Genomic DNA, 24,795 nt, shown 5'->3' on the forward strand with positions numbered 1-24,795 from the left:
GAGTTTATTTCAGTCCCCAAACAAAAATGTTCACTTGTGCTAAATCATGAGAGAGTTTCTTATCCAAGCTTTCAATTTTCTACTTGATTCTTTATCACCAACAATGAAGCTCTCTCACAAGTAGAAAGAATCTAAACCTGGTAACTTTCAATGGCAATGCTACCAAAAGTATCTTCCTATTGTAGGTACTAAACCTAAACAGAAGAGGAGGAAAGAGTTTTATTTTACTGGATCACTACAAATTGTTGCCTTGAGATCACAGTACTTCTGGGATAGAATAAGATTAAGCATTTTAAAGTCTATTTTTATTTGTCTGTAGTTTAAAAATAAAAATTCTATGAGGACCTTCACATAAGAATACTTTTAATAAGATCAGAAAGAAAACAAACGAACACCACATACATTACATGTATGTTTAGGGCAACACTGGATGAAATGCAATTACGTTAAACATGGACTAAATACAATCATACTTTAAATACAGTCTGTCATTTCTTCTGATGTTTAACTCTATTCTAGGCACTTTTAAATCGATGTTTCTATTTCAAAGCCAAGCTACAACTTGTCAGGTTATATTTTATGACAGAGCTATGTTACCAGAGGTAGTCAGTGACTACTAGCACACCAATACTAGTACAAAAACAATTTTGTGTGGCATTATGTGTAGAAGTTCAACAAATACAACACAATTGCAAGTGAAAATATCTTTTCATATGTTTCTAACAAAGAAATACAATTCTGAGCTCAGAGTCATTAAGTACCCACTTAATATCATATGCAGTTGACACTTGAACGACATGGGTTTAAATTGCATGGGTTCACTTATACCCAGAATGTTTTTGATATGGTACAATGCTGTAAATGTATTTTCCCTTCCTTACGTTTTTCTTAATAACATTTTGTTTTCTCTCAACTTATGGTAAGAATACAGTATGTAGGTGGCGCCTGGGTGGTTAAGCGACTGCCTTCGGCTCAGGTCATGATCCCAGGGTCCTGGGATCGAGCCCTGCACCAGGCACTCTGCTCAGCAGGAAGGCTGCTTCTCCCTCTCCCACTCCCCCTATTTCTGTTCCCTCTCTCACTGTCTCTCTCTCTTTGTCAACTAAATAAATAAATAAAATCTTAAAAAAAAAAGAACACAGTATGTAATACATATATAAAATACACGTTAATCAACTATTTATGTTATTGTATTGGTAAAGCTTCTGGTCAACAGTAGGATATTAGTAGTTAAGTTTTTGAGGAGTCAAAGTTATACATGGATTTTCTACTGCTCAGGAGGCCGAAGCCCCTAACCCTTATGTTGCTCAAAGATCAACTGTAATTAGTAATGACTGGCAGAACTTGACACTATTTCCTCAAAGTCTGGGAGTAAAATAGGGGGAAAATAGTAAAATAAAAGAGCCTGAGCATTAAAAATTTAACTATTAGTTAAAATAGTTAATAACAGTATTGTAAGGTATAATATTTATAAAAGTATGCTGCCAAGCTGTAGTAGTCTTAGAAAGAAATGGGTGAGTACAGAAAACAGTCCTCCTATGTTTGTCTCATTAGAAAGAATCTACATGTTGCTATTTCAAAATTTATATCTCAGATCTTTTAACACTAGTATTCCCTAAGGAAGTAAAATAGTGAAAAATAAGGAATATTAGGCATTCATTAAATGCCGACTATGTGGCACTGTGTTTTTGCTTGCAATTCAAATATGAAACACATTTTCCTTGCCTTTAAGGATAGTGTTTGGGAGTAAGCAGAAAAATAGACAAATAATTCTAATCCAACGTAGTAATTGTTAAGTAGGTATGTAAGAAATGTACAAGAGCCTAAATACTTCTCTCTTAGCGCTTCCACTTATCCTATTTCATAACAGCTTATTTTTATTGCTTTAGAAGGTGTGCATATTACAACAAAGGTTATGATTTTCCTATGAGTTATTTTTCTTTTTGCAAACCAGCCATGAGTTTTAAACAATATTTAGGGACAAATGCCAAAAGGAATGTATCTTTATCCCATTTGGTAAAATTATATTGCCAACCTTTTCTCTTTGCCCTGAAGTTGAATAAAAATAGAATTAGCAGGTATTATACCCAGAGTTTTTTGGCTTGTGCACTCTATTCAACTAGCTGGAAAAATGAGTGTGTAAAGGTAAAATCCAGCTCACATTCCACATGCAGATCCAGGCACCTTGGCTTTGGTTCTTGTCCATGAGCTTAGTTAAATTCAGGTAAAGATTCCTTATGGACTAATGACATCCCTAATTATAGGGCCTCCATTACTGGGCATGCTATAAGAAGTCTGCCTCTATAAAAGATTCCCAGTGCTTGCTTTGGCAGCACATACACAAAACTGGAATAATACAGAGAGATTGGCATGGTCCTTGTGCAAGAAGGACATGCAAAATTGTATAAAATTCCATATTTTTACATCCCTTGTTCATGGGCAAGAAGTAATTTGTAAAAATGGCCATACTGCCCAAAGCCATCTACAGATTCAATACAATCTCCATCAAAATGTCAAAGGCATTCTTCACAGAAATTAAAAAAAAAATTCTAAAATTTGTATGGAACCAGAGAAGACTCTGAATAGTCAAAATAATCCTAACAAAAAAGAACAAAGCTGGAGGTATCACAGTTCCTGATTTCAAACTATATTACAAAGTCATAGTAATACAAACAGTAAGGTCCTGGCACAAAAATAAACACACAGACTAATAGAAAAGAACAGAAGCCCAGAATTAAATTCTAGCGTATATGGTCAATTAATATGCACTAAGGGAGCCAATGAGGAAAGGATAATCTCCTTGACAAATGGTGCTGAGAAACACATACAGAACAATGAAATTGAACCCCTATCTCACACCGCTCACAAACATTAACATGAGATGGATCAAAAATATAAACAAAAGAATTGATACCATAAAACTCCTAGGAGAAAACATAAGAAGCTCATCAGTATTGGTCTTGGCAGTGATTTTTTTGGTAATGACGCCAAAAGTACAAACAATGAAAGCAAAAGTCAACAAATGGGAATACACTAAACTCAAAAACTTCTGCACAGAAAAAGAAACAAAATGAAAAGACAACCTACAGAATAGAAGAAAAATTTCCCAAGTGATATATTGGATAAGGGGTTAATGTCCAAAATATATAGCAAATGCACAGAACTTAATGATAAAAAGTATCTGATTTAAAAATTGACAGAATAACCAAGACATTTTTCCAAAGAGGACATCAAAAAGTTCAACAGGCACATGAACCGATGCTCAACATCACTAATTACCAGGGAAATGCCAATCAAAACCACAATGAGATTTTCACCTCATACCTGTTAGACTGTCTATCATCAAGAGGTCAAGAACAACAGGTGGTGGTGAGGATATGGTGAAAAGCAACCCTTATATGCTGTTGGTGGGAATGTAAATTGATCTAAACACCATGGAAACCAATATGCACATTCTTCAAAAAATTAAAAATATAGGTCTACCATATGATCTGGCTAATCCACTTTTGGGTATGTAGCCAAAGAAAATGAAAATAGAATTTCAAAGAGATATATGTACTCCCGTGTTTATTACAGCATTATTCACAGTAACTGAGAAATGGAAACAACATACCAATGCATCAAAAACAGGTGTGTGTGTGTGTATAACATATATATAATATTATTCAGCCATGAGAAAGGTGGGTATCTTGCCATTTGCCACAGCATAATTGGGACTTGAGCACATTATGCTAAGCTAGGTAGGTCAGACAGAGAAAGGGAAGTACTATGTGATATCACTTATACATAGAATCTGAAAAAAATCAAACTTGTAAAAAAAATAGAGGGTAAAACGGTGGTTACCAGAAGATGGGGGCTAGGGAGATAAGACTGATAGTGTTTAAAGGTATAAACTTGTAATGAGTAGTAAATAAGCTATAGAGATATAACGTACAGTATAATGAATATAGACAATACTATTATACTATACTTATGTAATGTGAGAAATACCACAATGCCAATCATATTATTATAATAAATCAAAGTAGCATACTGTATGCCTTAAATTCACACAATGTTACATGTGACATCTATTCAATAAAAAAAGCCACATATATTAACAAAACAGAGTGCCCAAAAATAAACCCACACATATATGGTCAATTAACTTATGAAAAAGGAGACAAAAATAATACAATGGGGAAAGGACACTCTCTTCAATAAATGGTGTTGGGAAAACTGGACACTTATCTTACACCATACACATAAACATCAACTCAAACTGGATTAAAGGCTTTACACATCTATCTAGCCTGATTAGACTTCATATCACACCACTTCATGCAAACTGTAAGAATCACAAACAGTGTAATTCTTTCATACTCTAACACAACCTGTATGCATAATACCTTCTCCTTATTTCCTTGGTATGATCAGACATACTGGAAGGCTTAAAAATTAAGTGCAGATAAGAGAATTGTTAGACAGTGGCTTGCTTTAAAACTACCCTGCCCCAGAGTATGAAGACCCTGTTCTATGATGGACAGTCTTAAGATAATCAAACACTGGACTCAAAGATTGGCAGGCCCCCAGAAGGAACTTGTCTGGATTTCTTATTTCCCTTCCTTCTCTTTGCCAGCCTCTTTCTACAGGACACTATTTCATATTCCAACATCAAGGTATCCTCATTGTATTAATAAAAATGCTCTGATGCCTCAAGAAGATCAAGAAATACAAATACTCTATCAAGGGCTTCCCTGATTTCCAATTTCTAATGTGAGAAATGCTCTCAGTTCTCCCCAGCACCTTGAGGTGACTGTGGTAGTGATGGACCTTCTTAACCTTCTGAACAGACTTATCACAGGGGCTTGACCTTGCCAGTCCCACAGGAATTGCTTTCATCTCTATCAGGGGGATTCAGGAAGAATATAATTCATAAGGTTTTCCTCAGAATCCAACCCTGAATGGAACTAATTATGGAAAACCTAAACTGTTCATGGATTAAAAAGAAAGCAAATACTCAAGAATCTTTCTCACCAGGGCACCTGGGTGGCTCAGTTGGTTAAGCGTCTGCCTTGGGCTCAGGTCATGATCCCAGGGTTCTGGGATCCAGCTCAGCATCGGGGTACCTGCTCAGTGGGGAGCCTGCTTCTCCCTCTCCCACTCCCCTGCTTGTGTTCTCTCTCTCTCTGTCAGATGAATGAATAAAATCTTTAAAAAAAAAATCTTTCTCACCAAAATCTAGAAATATCTTTAGAAGAGTCTCAGCTCTTTGTGTTACTGGCCCATTCTCTGAGCTCCAGCCCTGACCTATTTGCTAATCCTCCCTAGGCCTTTACTCAGGACGCAGTTTGATGTTGTATTTCCCTGAGAAACTGATTTTTTTTTCTTTTTTTCATTTATTTATTAGAAAGAGAGCACAAACAGGGGGAGAGGCAGGTGGAAGGAGAAGCGAGCTCCCTGCTGAGCAGGGAGCCTGACACAGAAGTGGATCCCAGGATACTGGTTGGTTGTTTTTTTAGCAATATCATCAGCTTAACCAAAACGAATCTGTGGACAATAGAATACAACACGCAAAAGGCTAATCTATGGGCTTAGAGAGTATTGTGTAATGAGTCCTGGGAACAATCATAGGTAAATATTGGAAAGTAAATAGTTTTAGGCAGTGAGATTGCTTTGAGATGAGTACAGAATTGTTAACCAGGTGGGGATTCAGTTTCAAGCAACTCAACTTTAATACTTAGGGTAAGGGACGTGGCATGATGTAACAAAATGTGCAACCATGACGAATGATATATTAGTAAAACGTAAAAGTAAAATAAAATAGAGTGATTTTAATTAATTTGAACAGAGCTCAGTGATCACTATTTAAATAAACACAGAGCGAACACAATTTATAAGAAAATATATTGAGAGTACTATATTTAGGATAAGAATGAACAAAGAAATAAAAACATATATTCCCACAGAAACTAAGAGATAGAGGTGCTATCTTTGTCAAATGTTTACCTTCTAAAGAGCTAGTTCTCAGGTCCTTAAAAAATCCATTTCTGGACTATTAAGCTGAAAAGAAGCTTATTTTGCTTCTGGAAAAATATATATATACATTTCCAAGAGACAGAGAAAGAACTTACAATTATAGTTTTTAAAGTAAATGATCTAAGAAAAGGGAGGAGAGAGAAGTCCCTCCCCTTCTTTTCTTTCTTTTTGTTTTTTAGAGAGGGGGAGGGGCAGAGGGAAAGAAAGAGAGAGAATCTTAAGCAGACTCCACACAGGGCTTGATCTCACAACCATAAATGATAACCAGAACCAAAATCAATATTTGGACGCTTAAGAGATTGAGCCACCCAGGTGCCCCTCTCCTTATTTTCAAAAAGAAAACCTAACCCTTTTATTTTTAATCTGTATTTGCCATTACACTACCAAGTCCTACTGGAAGGTTTAAGGCTCCTCAAACAACATAAAATCACTGCTCTTAAGGAATTCACATTGCTTCAGAGTAATGTGTTAATCTGATTACTGTGTTCTTTCTTTGAGACCATAACCTACTAAAATGTTAGTAGAAACTGGCTGATATGAATGCAGTGGATATGGTAGGGGATTCAGCATCCATTTCAATTTCCTTTAGTATACCTTCCTGTACTAAAGAATCTATAAGGCTAAAAACTAATTGCACACTCACTTGCAGCTACGCTTAGAAGGCAGAAATGAAGCAGAGAATATCTTCTCTCTTTGGTGATTTCTGCTCAAAAGTGACACTACAAAGACAGTACAGTGGTCTGTAATGACACAGATTTGTCTATGTGTGGGCATTATGAGTTTCAAGAGGCAGATGCAGTGGAGGGGGCAGAGCTGGGAGTTGAGATTTCCTATCCTAAATGGAAACGAGGACAGTGAGTTCTGGGATCTAACAATTTCCAAAGTAATACCTGGATTCTCCACCTTAACAGAAGCAGCATTTTACCTTAAGCATCAGTTCAGTGATCTTGTTCAAAAAGACATTCCTATGGGACTCCTGGGTGGCTCAACCAGCTAAGCGTCTGCCTTCGCTCAGGTCATGATCCCAGGGTCCTGGGATGGAGCCCCGCATTGGGCTTCCTGCTCAGCGGGAGGCCTGCTTCTCCCTCTCCCCTTTTTGTTCCCCCTCCTTGTGCTCTCTCTCTCTGTGTCAAATAAATAAATAAAATCTTAAAAAACGAAAAAAAAGACATTCCTGGTGCCCAGAACCATTTGCACAGCCATTCAATAATTTTGTAAGACATTAATTCTCCCTATACTAAATCTGTTTCTATTTAAAAGCTCTAGAGTAGCTTCTGTTTCCTACAACCCTTAGTCTCTGGTCTTAAAGTGTTTTATTTCATTTTAATTGGTCTTTTGTATACTGAAAGTTCTAATACAGAAACCTAGTAATTAAATGGAGAAAAGAAGTATCAGTCTAACCAGATTTATTATTAATCCAAGATGAAAAAGCCAAAACTATAAATGTTCTTAAATAACATTTATAATCATTTGTTATCTTAATATAATGCAGTTATATTTGAGGTTCATTAAAGTCAATAGTTATTTTCTCTGTCCAGTGTTTTACATATGACTTACATGTAAGATCAAAGATAAATGTAGATACAGCAAGTATAAATTCAGAGCCCTTTTCTCTTTTTGTAAAATTATTTTTAAATAAGGCAAGCAGTAAAGAAATACAAGTAGGTCAAAGAATTCAGAGTTAATTATGCTGTCCCTAACATATTCCATTATTTGCAAAGTAGCAAAAGTTACCTCTTGCATCACAAGACTATTTTGTCAACTAATAAGCTATGGCTATAGCTCATGATCTGGTTGAAACAACAAACCAAAACATTTTTCAGTTCAATATACAGCATAACAAAATTAGTCTTAAACACAAAGAATAAAGGGCAACTATAGATTTTGAGAACGTACTTTGTCATTCATATTTCATGCATATTCAATTCACTGAGTATGGATGCTTATGGAACAGAAGCGTATTAGAGATAAATATAATTCATTTATAAGGCATTTTTTAACAAAGGCCAGTGATGAGCATTAAGAATCCTGATAAATATTTCATCTCTGGACTTCCTGGGAACATGGCAGAATAGTTGGATCTTAAGCTCACCTCTTCCAACGGATACACCTAGATAACACCCACATCAGTGTAAATAACCCAGAAAACAACCGGGCAGAACAGACTATCTACAGCTAAATACAGAGAAGAGGCCACATTGAAAATGGTAGGAAGAACAAAGACGTCAGTGGGAACCAAACCAACGCACAAGACCGTCCAGGGAGGGAGGATCACTGCAAGCACAGAACAGGAGAGCAGCAGACCCCAGCCCCGGCACCTCACGTATGGGGACCAGCAGTAAGATGATGAACCCCCATGACATTCGGTTTTGAAAACCAGAGGATCTTAATTTTGCAAGATTTCACAATCAGTGGGGTTTAACACCTGGAACTTTAAAAATCAGTGGTTCAATCCTGGGAAACACAGAGGGCAATAGAAAACTCAGTCCCCACCCTTAAAAAGACAGCATACCACACAACCTAGTTGAGATACAGCTTGGACTCAGTAGTCTGAAGAATGCCTGAGGTATACAAGAAGGAAATTTATTTCCTAACCTCAATGGGTGCTGGAGGGGCAGGGATCTTCAGGAGACTTCTCCAAAAACAAAAGAGCCAGCCGGCACCATTTCCCTCCACTACCACACCCCAGCCTACATACCCAGACACCTGCAGAACCAGCAAGAACACGCTCCACCTAGCTTGCTAACAGGGGGCCCTTCCCCCACACTCTCCTTTGCATCCACCTGCTCCAACCAGGCCTCACGGGAATTCTGCAAAGCAGCTACAGGGGCTCTCCCACGGCAGAGCAACATAGATGTTACTAACACTGTATGCACCCCCAACCCACCCTGTGCACCCACCCCTCCAACACACCCTCAGCAGGAGTCCATCCCCAGCAGCACCCCAAGTTTGGCAGCGGGCAAGCAGCCCTGACAGAGGCCAGCACCACACCAAAGTGACTCCCGCCCTGGGTAGAGGGGAGGAAAACCCACACACACCAGCTGCATTGCAGCCCCAGAAGCAGGCTGGGGGCAGACATCTGGTCCAAATGCAGGACCCACTCACAAACAAAAGCCACTCAGAGGACAACACAGGGAGATTGCCCCGTGGTTCAGTGTGACTGCTACTCTGGCAAACACCTGATCTGATCCAAGGCAAGCCTAAGGCAGCACCAGACTAGGCCATGAACAATACAGGGACTAAACCTTGCCCACAATAGGCAAAAAAGGCCATTGCTGATGACTGGGCTGAAGGCCAACTGGAGACACCCCTGATGTGCCAGGTTCTGGAGAATAGGGGACACTACACTGCAGGGCACCATGAGACCTCTTCTTCATAAGGACACTACTTTCAAGAGCAGGAGACATGGCTGACTTTCTTAACACACAGAAACAGACACAGATGGTTAGGCAAAACAGGAGGCATGTCCCAAATGAAAGAAGACAGAATCACAGCAAGAAATGGACACAAGCAATAAGCCTGATAGAGAATTTAAAGTAACGGTCGAAAAGATGCTCACTGGACTTGAGAAAAAAGTGGAGGACTCCAGTGAGACCTTCAACAAAGAAATAGAACATATAAGAAAAAACCAAGCAGAGATGAAGAATTTAGTAACTGAAATAAAACACACCCTGGAGGGAATCAGTAGTAGCTTAGGAAGCAGAAGAATGGATCAGCAACCTAGAGGACAAAGTAATGGAAAGCATTCACACTAAACAGAGAAAAATAAAACAGTAATAAAACATGAGAACAGATTAAGGGAACTCAGCAACACAATCAAGCTCAATAATATTCACATTGTAGAGATTACAGAAGGAGAAAAGGGGGCAGAAAAATTATTTGAATAATAGCTGAATACTTCCTTACTCTGGGGAAGGAAACCAGATCCAAGAGGCAGAGAACCCCAACAAAATCAACCCCAGGAGGTCCACACCAAGACACACAGTAATTAAAATGGCAAAAAGTAGTGATAAAGAGAGAAATTTAAAGGCAACAAAAGGGAAAAAAACAGGACCTGAAAGTAGATATTTGCTATTATCAACTAGTAGTCAATGATCATGAAATATTTAACCTGTTATTATGACTTTTGTATTCACTATCAGCAGCAAACAGAATAGTACAAATGATTAAATATTACCATACTCCTAACCTCCATGCTTTTTTGGAAGTGAAGGAGGGAGTTTAGGAGAGGAGGAAAGTATAAGGAAAGACTACAGATGATAGAAAAAAAAAAAAAAAACAACACCCTACAGCCATGGATATCTACCTAGCATTATATATTTCTTCTCTCAGTATTATTTTTCTATCTTGCATATATTTGAGCCAATCAACTACTCCTGCACAAATCATGTTCATTCCTATAACATATATGAAATTTTAAGAACATAATGCTTGCTTTTCTTGAAACTCTGTGATGATTGTAACTTCCCTAGGAGATAATGTAGAATATGGTACCATTTTATAAATATAGGTAGAAGAAAAATCAGCCTTTGACTTTGCAATTTCAATAAGAATTAGCTAAATGTTAATATTTGTACTATATTTACTTGGTAGTCTCTGAAGTTTTTCCATATGCATATATCAGATTTGAAAATAATTTTGATCATTTAAGAAATTTATGTATAAAAATTCTTGATGCCACTGTTCAAAGTTGGGACTCACAGAACTGCAGGTTGAAGGTTTCTATCACACACTTTTCAGTTCCCCTGTCTACCTGCACCATAATATGGTGGAGGAGACTCATTCTTATTATCCTTCCAGAGATAGATATCTGTATTATCTATTACTTTGCTACACAAATATTCCTTACTATTGAGATAGGGAAACTGAAGGACTCTATAAAAATTTGCTTTTTGCTTTTTCTGCTTCTATCCTTGCTAGGAGCTCTACCCCCACCCCATTTTACACATGCTTTGTAACAGAAATAGCATAGGTCTTCCTTGTAAGGGATACGAAGTTAATGATTTTTCTAGAATAAATAGCATTTAAGGAAGGACCAGGTGAGAATGACCTGAGGAAGCTGTCACAGGTATATTCTAGATCAAGGCCCTCTGGCTCCAAGGAATAACACCTGGGCCCTTGTATTTGTTCTAACTGGTTCCTAGAAGCCTAAGGGGACATGTACATCAAACCACCATCCTCAATAAAAACCCCCAGAGACCCCGAACAAAGACAAGACTCATGTTCCTTTCCAAGTCTCCCAAACACTCCATCTGTATCTTCAATAAACTCTGCTTTCACCCCCTGCTGGCTCACATTTGATTTCCATCCTGCATGAAGCCAAAGACCCTTTTGGCTGCCCCTGTGGGATTCCCCTCTGGGTCCTTGTACCTGGCCTGCCTGCATCACTTGAGTTCTGTTCTGTATCTTTGCTTACTTAGTATATCTCAAAAAGTATTACTAGATCTCAGAATAAAGAGAGCTACTTCATTTGAATACCTGCAAAGTATCCTATCAATTATATGGACTTTACACATGAATAATAGTTTTAAAAAAGAATCTTAGACTCAATTTTGCAGGGAATCAAGCGAAACCAGGAAAATATGATTTATGTGTAATGTCAATTCTGCTAATTAATATGCAGCCTCTAGAAGAGTTATGTGGTATTTTTATGTCACCTCTGGTGAGGACATGCAAATTATGGCTAAGATTAAGGAATACAAACCCATTAGTCCATCCTGATTCCTGCCTGCTCAATGGACTGCTTGCAGGGTCAAAGGTCAAAGGTCAGCTTAGCTGACAACTGAGATTTAAAGAAAACCAACAAAAGGCAACAAAGCCCCAAGTGGCACAGAGCCACTGCCAGCTCATGGTGCTGTTTAGGCACAGTTGGCTCTGTGAGCAGCTTGGAGAAAAGGCTCCACGTTGGCTTTATTCTGCCTCGTTATCAGCCTCCAAACAACACTGAGCAGTGGGTGATGCAGCAATCTTTCCTCCTTGTCACCCGTGCGAAAGCTGGAGTTTTAATCTTCTCTCCTCCATGAAGCGCTCAAGCGTCTTTTTCTATTGGCAGCTTGATCTTCTGGTCCTGCTCTCAGCACGGCTTTCTGTTTCATTCTGTACTCAGAGACTCGGTACCAAAAACCAGAAAAGGACTCAACTGGGGAGTTTGAACTGGATATTTGTGTTAGTTTTCAAAACTAAATTGCATTTCTGTAGGTATGTTTGTTCCTTTGCGGTTAATGTAGAATGTGCTTAAATGCCTACGGTTCACAAATGTCTGTAGCACTCTGGAGGAAATAAAAAACAATCTCTTCACATAATCCACCAGAACACCACAATTCTCTCATAAAGACTAGCATGGACTAAATATTACCAATAATTTGCCTATGGGGTTTATAAGAACCAGTGCCCTATCTTATAATTCCCACACCAAAACACTAAAATACACAATGACTTGTTTTGATACTCCATTTTTTAGGGCCACCGAAAAAGTAAAAAAAAAAAAAAAACAAAAACAAGGTAGGACTCATTTGATCTAATTAAAGATGAGATAAAGATTCTGTGCCTCTGGGATTACAAAATTTTATTTATTGAAATGTCCTATTTTACTTGAACATAAGAAACTAAATCACCCAAGTAAATGCCATCAATCAGCCAGGTCATTGTTTTTGGCAATGTTTTGGATTGGACTTCTCTGCTAGAGTCAAAATGATCAATGAGTCTACACATGTCTCTTCTGAGTAGTTTCCAGCCTGAGAAGCAAAACAAAGCCTTCAAGTGATTCCCTGTCCCATGATGCAGACCATTCAGGCCCTCCCAGGTCCTCGCCTAATGGTTTCAGAGATCATTTATCTTATCTCAACCTCTATGCAGACTGGATCTTTGCTTCGAATAATATCCTTTCGAGTAGGACAGGCAGGGCTAAGTAGGGAGAAATAGGTAGGGGGCTACGTGATCAGGCTCATAGGAATCCCAAAAATGCAGAGGTGTAAGGGAACCAGAGATCAGGGAACACACCAGACCACCCTGCCCTAGGTGTCCGGGTTTTTCTTTTTTTGGGGAGGGTATCTTTTTTTTTATGACAGTCACCTGTGACCAACAAAGAAAAACAAGTCCCTAAAAAGAAGTAAGACATTAAAGATGTTATCACCAGTCCTTACTCAAACCAGAACGTTATAAGAACGTGAAGGCCACAAGCTCCCCGGTCAGTTCTAAATAAAAGATGGTCAGGGGAGACCCACATTGGCAACCGTGTCAGGACCCCTCTCACCGCTGAGAGCTTTTTCTGTATCCTCACTTAATGAAACTCTATGGCTTTCTCACTCTCTTTTATCCTCGAGATTCATTCCTTCGACTCAGGGAGACAAGAACCTCACTCTCCTGCTTCACTTTCTTCTCTTCTGGTGATCCAAGCATATTTCAACTCAAAGGGGCACATGTCCTCCCTCCTCGACCAAACCCTTTTGACGATTCTAGTCATGAAGCCTCCCTCCATGATTCATTCTCTAAACTCATTTTGAACCTATTATCTCAATTTAACAGTTAAGTATTTATTACTGAATTTCCTGAATTGTACATATTTTCTCCAAATACTGTGTTTTATTAGAATGTAGGAACCATAACCTTGTTTTCTGATATACACCAAAATGACCACCCTGAGGCTAAGCATATAGTGAGGACTCAGTAAATGCTTCTAAAGCGGGTGAAGAAATGCTGGCTCCATTATCAGTAACTTAATAGTCAAGGACCAAGTGCTGCTTTAAAAATTCCAGTTAAATCTTTAAATAGAACACTCTCTAACTAGACCTACCCAAGAATCCTGCCATGTATTAAAATCTATTTTTATGAATAATTGTAAATGAAATTGTTGATAAATGATTTTGTGCTCAGTTGTTCTGGGAAATGCTTAGCTTTTCAAATAATGCAATTTACTTTTCTAATGCATAACTGGCTTTTAAAAAGCTACTGCTAAAAACTGTTTACATAAAACTGCTTTGTCCTTAAAGAAATCTGATGTTCAACTAGAAACACACGTTTTACTTGATCTCTATTAGTTCTCAACTCAAAAATGTTCATTTTGATTCCTTAAAAAGAATTAGGCAGATATACTCTTTATAGTAAAGAAGATGTTTTTAACTGAGCATTTAACATTTTTCTCCTATATTATTTCATATTCCAAAAAAATGAGGATTCACGGAGCCTAATACTCATTAAAAATTACCTTAATAAATGCAGAAATTAAATTGCCTCTTCTCTCACCTAATTGCTGCTTAAAAAATATCTGTAGATACATGTAGGTATCTTATAATTATGGCCATTCAATAACTTAATTTGATGGAATTTCTTGATACTCTAGCAAACCTGTTGTGTAGGTTACCTTAAAATGCACTCTCATAGCATCCCTTGTTTTTCCTTCATTACATTTATCTTTTGTTTTTATTGTCATAAATATAAAGATTGATTAGGTATATAAGTATTTAATGTCTTTTTTTTATGCTAGGGTCCATAAAGGTACAATTGTTTACCTTTGCATCCTCAATGCTTAAGAGTTAGGTGCACAAAAATAGGTTCTTTAAAAATACTTATTGAAAAAGGGGGCGCCTGGGTGGCTCAGTTGGTTAAGCGACTGCCTTCGGCTCAGGTCATGATCCTGGAGTCCCGGGATCGAGTCCCGCATTGGGCTCCCTGCTCAGCGGGGAGTCTGCCTCTCCCTCTGACCTCCTTCCCTCTCATGCTCTCTCTCTACCATTCTCTCTCTCTCAATAAATAAATAAAAATCTTTAAAAAAAATACTTATTGAAAAAGGAATAAAAAGAGAAGTTCTGGTTTCAGCTCCAACTGTAAAGAGTTTGGAATTATTACTCCCATCCTTAAAACAAAAAGAAGCTACAGAAACTGAAAATCAGTGATTTTGTGGATCCATCAGAAAACCAAGATCACAGAGCATAATGCCACCCCCATCCAGAGAGACATGCACATCCGGAAAGATGTATGTCCAACCAAGATCTGCTCGGTAGAAGCCACTCAAGCCATAAACTAGTAGGGATATTTAGATGATAATTTTGGCAAGTTACCAGAAGCTCAATGAAAGTGAAACATTTCTAGGGACTGCATTCTTATTGGGGGTGAGAGGATGTGTTCACACTTAACCTGGGCTTTCTTTTTAGGACCTCACCATGGTTTCATGTAAGGATTCAAGAAATATCACCCCTTGGCTCAGGCAGGGGTAGAGGAAACTTAACTACCGTGAAACACAAGCAGACTTGTCCATAACAAAAGGACTTCCTTAGAACACAATTACCCCAAAGATACAGACACAGTGAAAAGAAGAGGCACATGCACCCCAATGTTCATAGCAGCAATGTCCACGATAGCCAAACTGTGGAAGGAGTCGAGATGCCCTTCAACAGATGAATGGATAAAGAAGATGTGGTTCATATGTACAATGGAATATTACTCAGCCATCAGAAAGGATGAATACCCACCATTTGCATCGGCCTGGATGGAACTGGAGGGGATTAGGCTAAGTGAAATAAGTCAAGCAGAGAAAGACAATTATATGGTTTCACTCATATGTGGAATATAAGGAATAGTGCGAAGGACCACAGGGGAAGGGAGGGAAAACTGAGTGGAAATAAATCAGAGAGGGAGACAAACCATGAGAGACTCTGGACTCCAGGAACCAAACTGAGGGTTAAAAAAGGGAGGGGGATGGGGTAACTGGGTGATGGGTATTAAGGAGGGCACATGTGGTGATGAGCACTGGATGTTATACGCAACTAACGAATCATTGAACACTACATCAAAAACTAATGATGGACTATATGCTGGCTAATTGAACATTAAAAAAAAAAAAGCCACAATTCTGAAACCTATCCCAGGTATAGGATGGTAATTCTTCCACACTCCATCCCCCTCCAGACTTCTTATCTTACTTAAGAGGGTAAAAAAAATGGAAACAAAAAGAAAAAAGAAAATAGGCCTTCAAAAAAATACCTTTGGAATACAGCAGGAGAAAAAAGTTGTGGATCACTGGAGGAGTAACAGAAACACTTGTGAAGGTTACAGCTCCAACACACAGGTACACTAAATCAGAGTACTTTAGAATGTTCAGCCACACCCACATCCTACCACTGTGCCAAAAAGCCTCCAGTATAATAATAGTGCATTACCAATTAAAGAGTTGCAAGATAGGTACTCTTTTCAAGTAACAGTACACAGCAAAGTCTCAAAGACAAGAGGGAAGGCCAAAACAAGAACATTCAAGCAATTTGAAGACTATATCTATAGATGCTTTATAAAGTATCTATATCTAAAGTGAACATTAAACACAGCCTGACTCCTAACCAGACCTTGATCCATGGACTTTATGAAAATTTTAAAAAGAAATGGTTATAAAAAAGACACTGTTAAGAGAATTTTCATAAGCCACATGCAAGGAGAAAATATATGCAAATCACATATTAATGATTTGTATTCAAAATATGCAAAGAACTCTTAAAACTCAATAATAAAAAAAAACCTACTAAAAAATAGGCAAGAAAACTGAAAACACTCTTCACCAAAAAGATATATAGATGGCAAATAAGTATATGAAATAAGTACATGAAAAGATGTTCACCAATCTTTTTCATTACGAAATTTCAAATTAAAGACATTATGAATACCACTACACACCTGTAAGTGTGACTAAAATCCAAAAGAATAACAATGGGGCAGGGGAATTCTCATTCTTTGCTAGCTGGAATACAAAATGGCATGGCCACTGTGGAAGACAGTTTGGCAGTTTGTGACAAAGATAAACATAATCCTAACATATAATCCAACAATTGTGCTCTCAGATATTTATGCAACTTTTTGAAAATTTAAGTCTACAGAAAAATATGCATTGTAAAAATATATATAACTTTTATTCATAATCACCAAAAATTGGAAAAAAAAACAAGATATCCTTCAGTAGGTGAATGAGAAAAGAAACAATGAAATATTATTTAATATTAAAGTTAATGAACTATCAAGCTCTGCATAAACATAGATAAATCTTAAATGCATATTGCTAAGTGAAAGAAATTAAAGGCTCTATGTAAAATTCCATTTGTATGATATCCTGGAAAAGCTAAAACTATAGTGACAGTACATAGTTTTTACCAGGGGTTTTGAGAGAGGGGAGGTTGAACAGATTAAAGGGGACTTTTTGGAGTAGCAAAATTATTCTCTATGTTACTCTAATGATGGATACATGGCACTGTGTTTGTGAAAACCCATGGAAATTTACTGCAAAAAAAAAAAAGGAAACGAACCTTAATTATGCAAATTTTACAAATCATTCAGGAGGTTGGAGAATCTCAGTTTGAAATTCAGACTGTGACAATACAGTCTAATAATATTACAAGTCTATGAAATAGCCTCACTGAAGGGATGGGGGAAAGATTCTGACCTAAGAAACTTTAGAAATAATTGGTGACTGCAAGACCAAAGAAGAATGAACTGTATAAAAGCAATGTCCTGCAGTTTGTGAAGTTGTTTCCCCTGCATTATGATTTAACAAATTAGTACTGAGAGTACTAATACCTGAAAGTATTCTACCTGCATATGGTGTATGAATTGAAAATTAATTTAGAGGATGGTGGGAGCCAGGTTCCCACTGTAATGGGAGGCTACAGACAAGGGAAAAAGGAAAGAATGGTCCATATGCTACTGGTAGAGTTAGAAACATCAGTATGAACTCTTATTTAACTGAATGTAGATGCAAATGAATACGTGTAGAAGTACACACACAGGTTAATATATGCACATATTTCTTTGCTCTGTGAGCTGAATGTGTAGAAGCAATGACACACAAGTAGCACTAAGCATAGCCCTAATGCTCATATCTTGGTTTTGAATACTATTCTCCATGAAAAGAAACCATGGTTATTTGGAGAAATAGTTCAGTCTAGGACTGAGACAGAGAATATAAGACATATAGAGTAGCATAAAATATGGAAGTGCAAAAAAAAAAAAGCAAACACTTCAATAATGGGGGTGTGTCAAAGGAGGCAGGAGCCAATGAAAGAGCTCCCAGTAGCCAAAGTCAAAATAATTTGAGCAGCAAAATTAATAAAGTAGTATTAGATTATGACCCAATGTATAGAATATATATCCATGAGTCAAAACCAAAATAAATGATTGAATAAACAAGTAAGTGGGGAGAATAGAGGCTTGCATAGAATTCCAAATAATTTATGAGGATACTCACCTCTGAAGGAGGTGGAACATAACTCCTTATTCCTTAAGTGGGCCTGTACACAGTGACTTTCTTTAAAAGATTACAGAAATGAAGAGGAAAGAGCTGGGTAACTTTACATTGGAGAAACATGATACACATCATCTCAGCTAGATAATGAATTTTAACATCAACAGTGATAAAGCATGTTCTTAGTATGTACTCTTCTCCGGATATGGTTGAAAATGGCACTTTACCTCTCTAATCTTTCTCATAAAAACCCATAACCTCAGTCTAATCATAAAAAACATCAACAAATCCCAAATGAAGGCATTCTATAATACCTGGCCAGTGCTCCTCAAAACTGTCAATATCATCAAAAACAAGGAAAGTCTGAACTCTAACAGTCTAGAGGAGATTAAGGAGACATAAGTACTAAAGGTAATGTGACATCCTGGATGGAATTCTCATTTAAAATGGTTATTAGGTAAAAATTAAGGAAACCTGAATAATGTATGGATTTTAGTTAATAATAATTTATCAGTATTGGTTCATTTGGCCTGACATATATATTAACATAACATGTTAATAAGAAGGAAGTCTGAGTGTAGGGTTTATCAGAACCTGGTCTCCTCTTCTCAATTTTCATATCATTCTAAAATGCTCTAAAATAAAAGTTCATTTAAGAATGAAGTTTACAATACGGTATGGTTAATTATAGTAATATTGTTCTATACTAGATCTCCAGGGATTTGCTGCAAGTCTTCTGACTTATGAAAATGGTATATCATTCCACCAATTAAGATCTTTAGTTCTTTCAGCAATGTTTTATAGTATTCAGGATACAGTTGTTTTGTTATTTTTTGTAGATTTATCTCTTATTTTCTGATGCTATTTTAAATATATTTTGTTTCAATTTCTCATTATTCCTTGCTAGCATACAGAAATACATTTGATTTTTGTATATTGAAACCAAAAACTTGCTAATAAACTTACCAAACACTTTTAGGGTTTTGTTTTGTTTTGTTTGAAAAATTGCTTTTGTATATAGATGAGTATATGCGAAGGAAAAAAACTATCTTACTTTCCAACGTAAATGACTTTTTCTTGCCTTATTGCACTGGACAAAAACTTCAATATACTGTTTAAAATAAAGAGTGCAATCAGATATCTTTGTCTCTTTCCTGATTTTAGGGAGAAAGCATTCAGTTTTTTACTAAAAAGTGAGATGGTAGGTCTAGGATTTTTGTAGATGTTCTTCATCAAAATAGAAAGGTTTCCTTTTATTCCTCATTTGCTGACAAATTTGTCAGGAATGGATGTTATATTTGATCAAATGGTTTTTCAATTCTACTGAGTCAATCCTGTGATCTTTCTTTATCAGTACTTTGACATAGTAATTTCCATTGTTATCGTGTGTGTGTGTGTGTGTGCCCAATGTGGGGCTCAAACTCATGACCCCATGCTCTACTGATTGAGGAAGCCAGGCACCCTGCAATTTACATTGATTTTTCAAGTGTTAAATCAAACTTGCTTTCCAAGGATACATCCCATTTGCCACCATGTCTTACTCTTTCTTTTTTTTATCTTTTGTTAGATTTGATTTGCTAAAATTTTACTAGAATTTTTGCATCTATGTTCACTGGATTTACTACATTTTTCTTGTAATATCTTTGACAGGCTTTGGTATTGGGGTAACGCCAGCCTCATGAAATAATTTGAAAAATCTCTCTCCTGAGGCACAAGTTTAAACAGTACTAGAACCACAAATTCCATCAAGATTTAAGAAACATATAGTCATAAATCTACCCACTCAAGAAGAACATTTTCAATTATCTTCAGGAGAAGGTGAAAATTGCACTTTTCCAAATATTTGATAAGTTCTATCTCCATTACTATATGATAACATTTCTCCAGAAATTTTACTTTTATCTAGTAATTATTTTGTTTTTAATAACCAATTACATACAAATTAGTAAGAAGAGATCACACTATTACAGAACTAGATAGAGACTTTTTTAAAAACGCTCCAAGGTATTTCTAAAGCAGAGCCCATTCACTGAGTTTAACAGGAAACTCAGATTTCAGTCAAGGGAAAACTTGGAAGTTAATTAATGCCTTATGTGTATTTTTTCATTCAGTTTACTGAATTTCAAATTCCAATAGGTCAGAGAAAATTTCTTCATAAGTCAATCTTTAAAAGTTTCCTGCAAAATGTCTTAGAAGATGCTATAGTAAATATGTTTTTGTTAAAACAGTTAATAGTGCCTTGCTAGAAACAACTGTTAAAGGCTGTGTTTGAGGAATGTGCACATCAGACAGGAGGAAGACAGTCCGTGGCTCTCTGTTCTGTTGCCCTCTCCCCATTCCACTCACTCAGAGATGTGCCTCCTATTCTGATTAGTTCTTCCATGGAGTGTTCCAAACTCTTTACTTCTTCCTTTCCTAATGTCTTACACATGCCATCAAATATTCTGTCCATTAGATAGCATTAAAAAAAACCTCAAATGCACATTATGGTATTAACAGTTGCAACAGGTAGATTTTTGCAACCCAACAACTGTATAATGAAGTCCTAGAAGTGAAAAATTTTGCATCAACTGTAGACAGAAAACAGATACTTTGGGTCTTTCATGTTCTTTTAATAAAATTATGTGATTTATTTATAAACCAGTTATTATTTTTTCCCTTATTCAACAATTGAATGCCACTCAGTATGCTCTGCTGATACAATGTTGATTCAGAAAAGAAATTGAGGGATGCCTGGGTGGCTCAGTCAGTTAAGCCTCTGCCTTCGGCCCATCATGATCCCAGGGTCCTGGGATTGAGTCCTGCGTCGGGCTCCCTGCTCATCGGGGAGTCTGCTTGTCCCTCTTCCTCTTCCCCTGCTCATGCCCTCTCTCCCTCTCTCTCTATCCCTCTCTCTCTCAGTCTCTCTCTCTCTCTCTCAAATAAAGTCTTTTAAAAAAGAGAGAAAAGAAAAAAAGAAATTGACTTTCTACCCGGAGCCAAAAACTAGTATGTAGAGATGGATGATAAATAAGTAAACACATAGAATGTAATAAACTCATAATGTGGTCAGTGCTCTAATAAAGTAGCAGATATATGAGAGAAAGCTGGAATATAATAATTAAGATAAATTGATTAAGGAAGTTAATATCAAGAATGTAACGGTTGAGTTTAAGCAAGTGAGCTATTCTAATGGCTTCCCATGAGGTTCCCTTCTTTCTTATTTGTTATAAATTCTACCGAGTACATTTCTCCTCCTTAATTAAGTCATTTAAATATCTAATAAACAACACCCTAAACAGATACAATATTGATTTGAGCCACGTAGGAGAGGATGGAAATTAATGCTACTTTTCTGAAACTTAAAGTTATATAGAAACAAATGAGCCATGAGTCCTTTGTCTCATTGTCTCAGTGGAGGATCTTTTCAAGGCTTTATCTCCTCTTGAGAAACAGAATATCCTGTTTTCAGACACTTCTTCTGTCTGTTATACATTTTTATTCAAATTATTAATGCCCTTTTGTAGGTAATAGTAGGTGTTCTTATGATGCCCCTCAGAATTTTCTAAGGACCTTGTCAACAAAGGAAATTTTCAGAACTCACCAGGAGATTCTAATTTAGTAGGTTTTCAGTCTAGCCCACTAAGATACAGTTTCAACAAACTACACAAGTGAATTCTGATGCAGGGTGTCCTCAGAAATTACATTGATAAAAATGAGTTTTACCATTTTTTTCACATGAATATATACAATAATTATGCTTTTGCCATTTTAGTTTAGCAGACACCACAATTTTAAAGGACTCTGGTGGAAAGTCAATCTAAACTTTCATGTTTTTATTTTATTGCTGTAAACCTTAAGGCCATGCTTCATCTCCAAGTACTGGGGAGAGAGCATAAGTCTCCAAGGGTACACAGTGAATTTTCTATGTGAGCACCTGAAACCTCTCAGGTGAACAAACACACTGCAGGTCTGTACATGTCAGGGTGTTAGCCAATATCAGATTCTCCTTAGTTCTCTTCTTCAGACTTTGCCTTTTCAAATGTGCACTATAACTTTCTATTCATTCGCAAAGTTTTTCTGACTATTGTGGCCTAATGTAATCTTTCATGCAATTCCTGTAATTCCAGAGATTAGAAATATCATACCATATTGGATGGAGTCATAGGATCATTTCGTTTTACCCGAACTTCTGAGAAAATTAACACTAGAGAGATTAAATAAATTGTCCCATGTAACCCATTTATCAGAGGCTCATATGGGTTACCTGCTAAGTCATGATAAGGTACCTTCTTGAGCAAACCATACTCATAAAGAATGCTCATATATAGTACTGAACAGGATATTTTATGCTCCTGTAATTTTGTTTTCCTTTATGACATATCCTAAATGAGTTCATAAGCTACTTCAGACCATGCCCAAAACTTCCACTGCACTACCTTCAAAGTAACTAGCACATAGTGGTTACTCCAAAATGGTGTACAATGCATTTTTTTCTTCCCTAATAGACCTAACATAAATCCACGTGCATAAAACAGGAAAGCCAGTTCTCTGGACAGAGGAGGGAAAGAGGGGGCAAAAAAAAAAAAAAAAAAAAGGAACACAAGGAAAAGCTACCAGATCAAGCTATGCAGGTTGCCTTGGTAATACTAGGTTCAAGATTTGTACTTTTGGAGTCAAGACATTTCTCTGATATTTGTGATACAGAGCACCATCTAGTGGTTTTATTTCAAATCCAAACAATTCAGACTCCTGCTCAATTTCCAATAAAAAATGATAGTTTTTGGTAGGATACAACATTCTGGTTATGAAATACATATTCTAAAGATGCAGTAACAGAGTCAGAATCTGCTTGGTGTGCATGTACAAAGTGCATATTTAAGAGATTTGTGATTAAAATGTAATTTTCATAGTTTAAAAATATGGTTATTTGTCATAAAGGACTAATTATGACATTTGTTTAAAACTTTGGGAGAATATAATCATTATATATAAAACAGTAAGTTTATACGTAAAATAAAATTGTAAGTATATCTCATACAGAGAACTCCATTTATGAAAAGTACTCTTCTGGGTCAATTTATATTACAGAGAAGGGTAAGAAGAAAAAAAAGTCAGAGAAAAACCTTCTATTTTGTAGGAAATCTGGCTACATTTGCAAGGGAGATGAAATTCAGCTCTGTAATTACTTGCTTTTTTGTTCATCCGGTAAAACACCCTGGCTTAGGTATCAGCTATCCAACCATATGTATAAATGGAAAAATCATATTCATAGTAAAAATTATTATATTTCACAGATAAGCTCACAATAAAAACTTGGACAAGATTATTCATTTTGCAAATTGGATTTAAAGATAACAATACCTGTTTTGTGAAGCCTATGTGAATTAAATATAAGTTAATAGAGTAAAACTTTCTTAAAGCAAACCTTAAAGATTTTCAGGTATAAAAGTATGGATTCTTACATTTTCTGAAATATTTGTGGGGCTTTTTACCCCCAAACCTGTGCAGTATGTCATGTACCCCAGTACCCAGGCTAGAGAAACACTAACAAGAGCCAGAATGAAAGAGGTTTACAAAGTTCATTCACACAAATATCAAGATTTCAAGTAAGCCAGTGAGTCTATGGCAGTTTTTCATGCCATTTTCTCTCCTCAGTGTGTCCATGCCAGCATTTCACCTTACTGTCCCAGACAACTCTCACCCATTCCATGAGAGTTAGCTCCAACATAAGCTTAAAAAAAAAAAAAAAAGCCTTCCATATTTTCTCATGTTCTTATTAGCAACTGGGTATATTTCTCAGTCTTAGCTGCACATTGGAATCACCTGGGGGGCTTTGAAAAGCACCAAAGATTTTTATTTAATTGGTCAGTATGAAGCCTGGATATTGGTATTTTTAAAAGCTCTCTAGAGATTCCAAATTGTAGGCAAATTAATAACAACTGCTCTGTATAATCCTTTCACTTTAAATTGAAACTATATGTTTATGTGTGTATCTACCTCCACTTGATTGTGAACTCTTTCAAAGAAGAAATGTTATCTTTGTGGCATTTTTATCTGAACCCCTAGGAGAATGTTTGGTATGTATTAGACACCCAATAAATAAGGATAGTGTTGAACTGAAATAACATTCCTGAAAGAGCCTTAAGCTTATGTAGAAGATGAAGATTTTGGAATCCATGAGTCTTGGGGATGAGGCAGTGATATAGGATGCCATTAGGGAAATGGGAAGACAAAGGCCAGGAGTACTGGGGAGAACTAAGGACAAAGCAGGAATTTCGAGGTATTTTGTTACTTTGTGTAAATGTCAAGTGCAGAGGTGGCATAGAGGGGGGTTGATGTTAGATGATTATCTGCCTCTTTGCTCCACCTAACGCTAATGTGCCAAGGGACGCCTGGTGCCTGCCTCTGCACTTTTCTTCTGGGTTCTTTCATCACAAAGCCCGAAGGGACAGAGAAGAAAATTAAATGGATCCAATAGCCATTCCCTCACCAGCATTTGGGATACCAAACATGAGGAACAAAATGTTCAGAATGAGGTTTTGTTGTTTTTTGTTTGTTTATTTTGTTTTTTGTTTGTT

At 36.8% G+C, this 24,795-nt stretch overlaps 1 non-coding gene across 1 annotated transcript; it reads left to right on the forward strand.

Moving 5' to 3' along the window:
- The first annotated feature begins 2,317 nt into the window (after positions 1 to 2,317).
- Positions 2,318 to 2,422, forward strand: LOC112820486 (U6 spliceosomal RNA). The gene has a single exon (XR_003207156.1). It is a non-coding gene; the product is annotated as a U6 spliceosomal RNA (small nuclear RNA).
- Positions 2,423 to 24,795: the final 22,373 nt, after the last annotated feature.

This window comes from Callorhinus ursinus, unplaced genomic scaffold (genome assembly GCF_003265705.2).
Source record: "Callorhinus ursinus isolate GAN/ISIS: 27379988/994484 unplaced genomic scaffold, GSC_fseal_2.0 scaffold3, whole genome shotgun sequence".
In the NCBI taxonomy this organism is placed as follows: domain Eukaryota; kingdom Metazoa; phylum Chordata; class Mammalia; order Carnivora; family Otariidae; genus Callorhinus; species Callorhinus ursinus.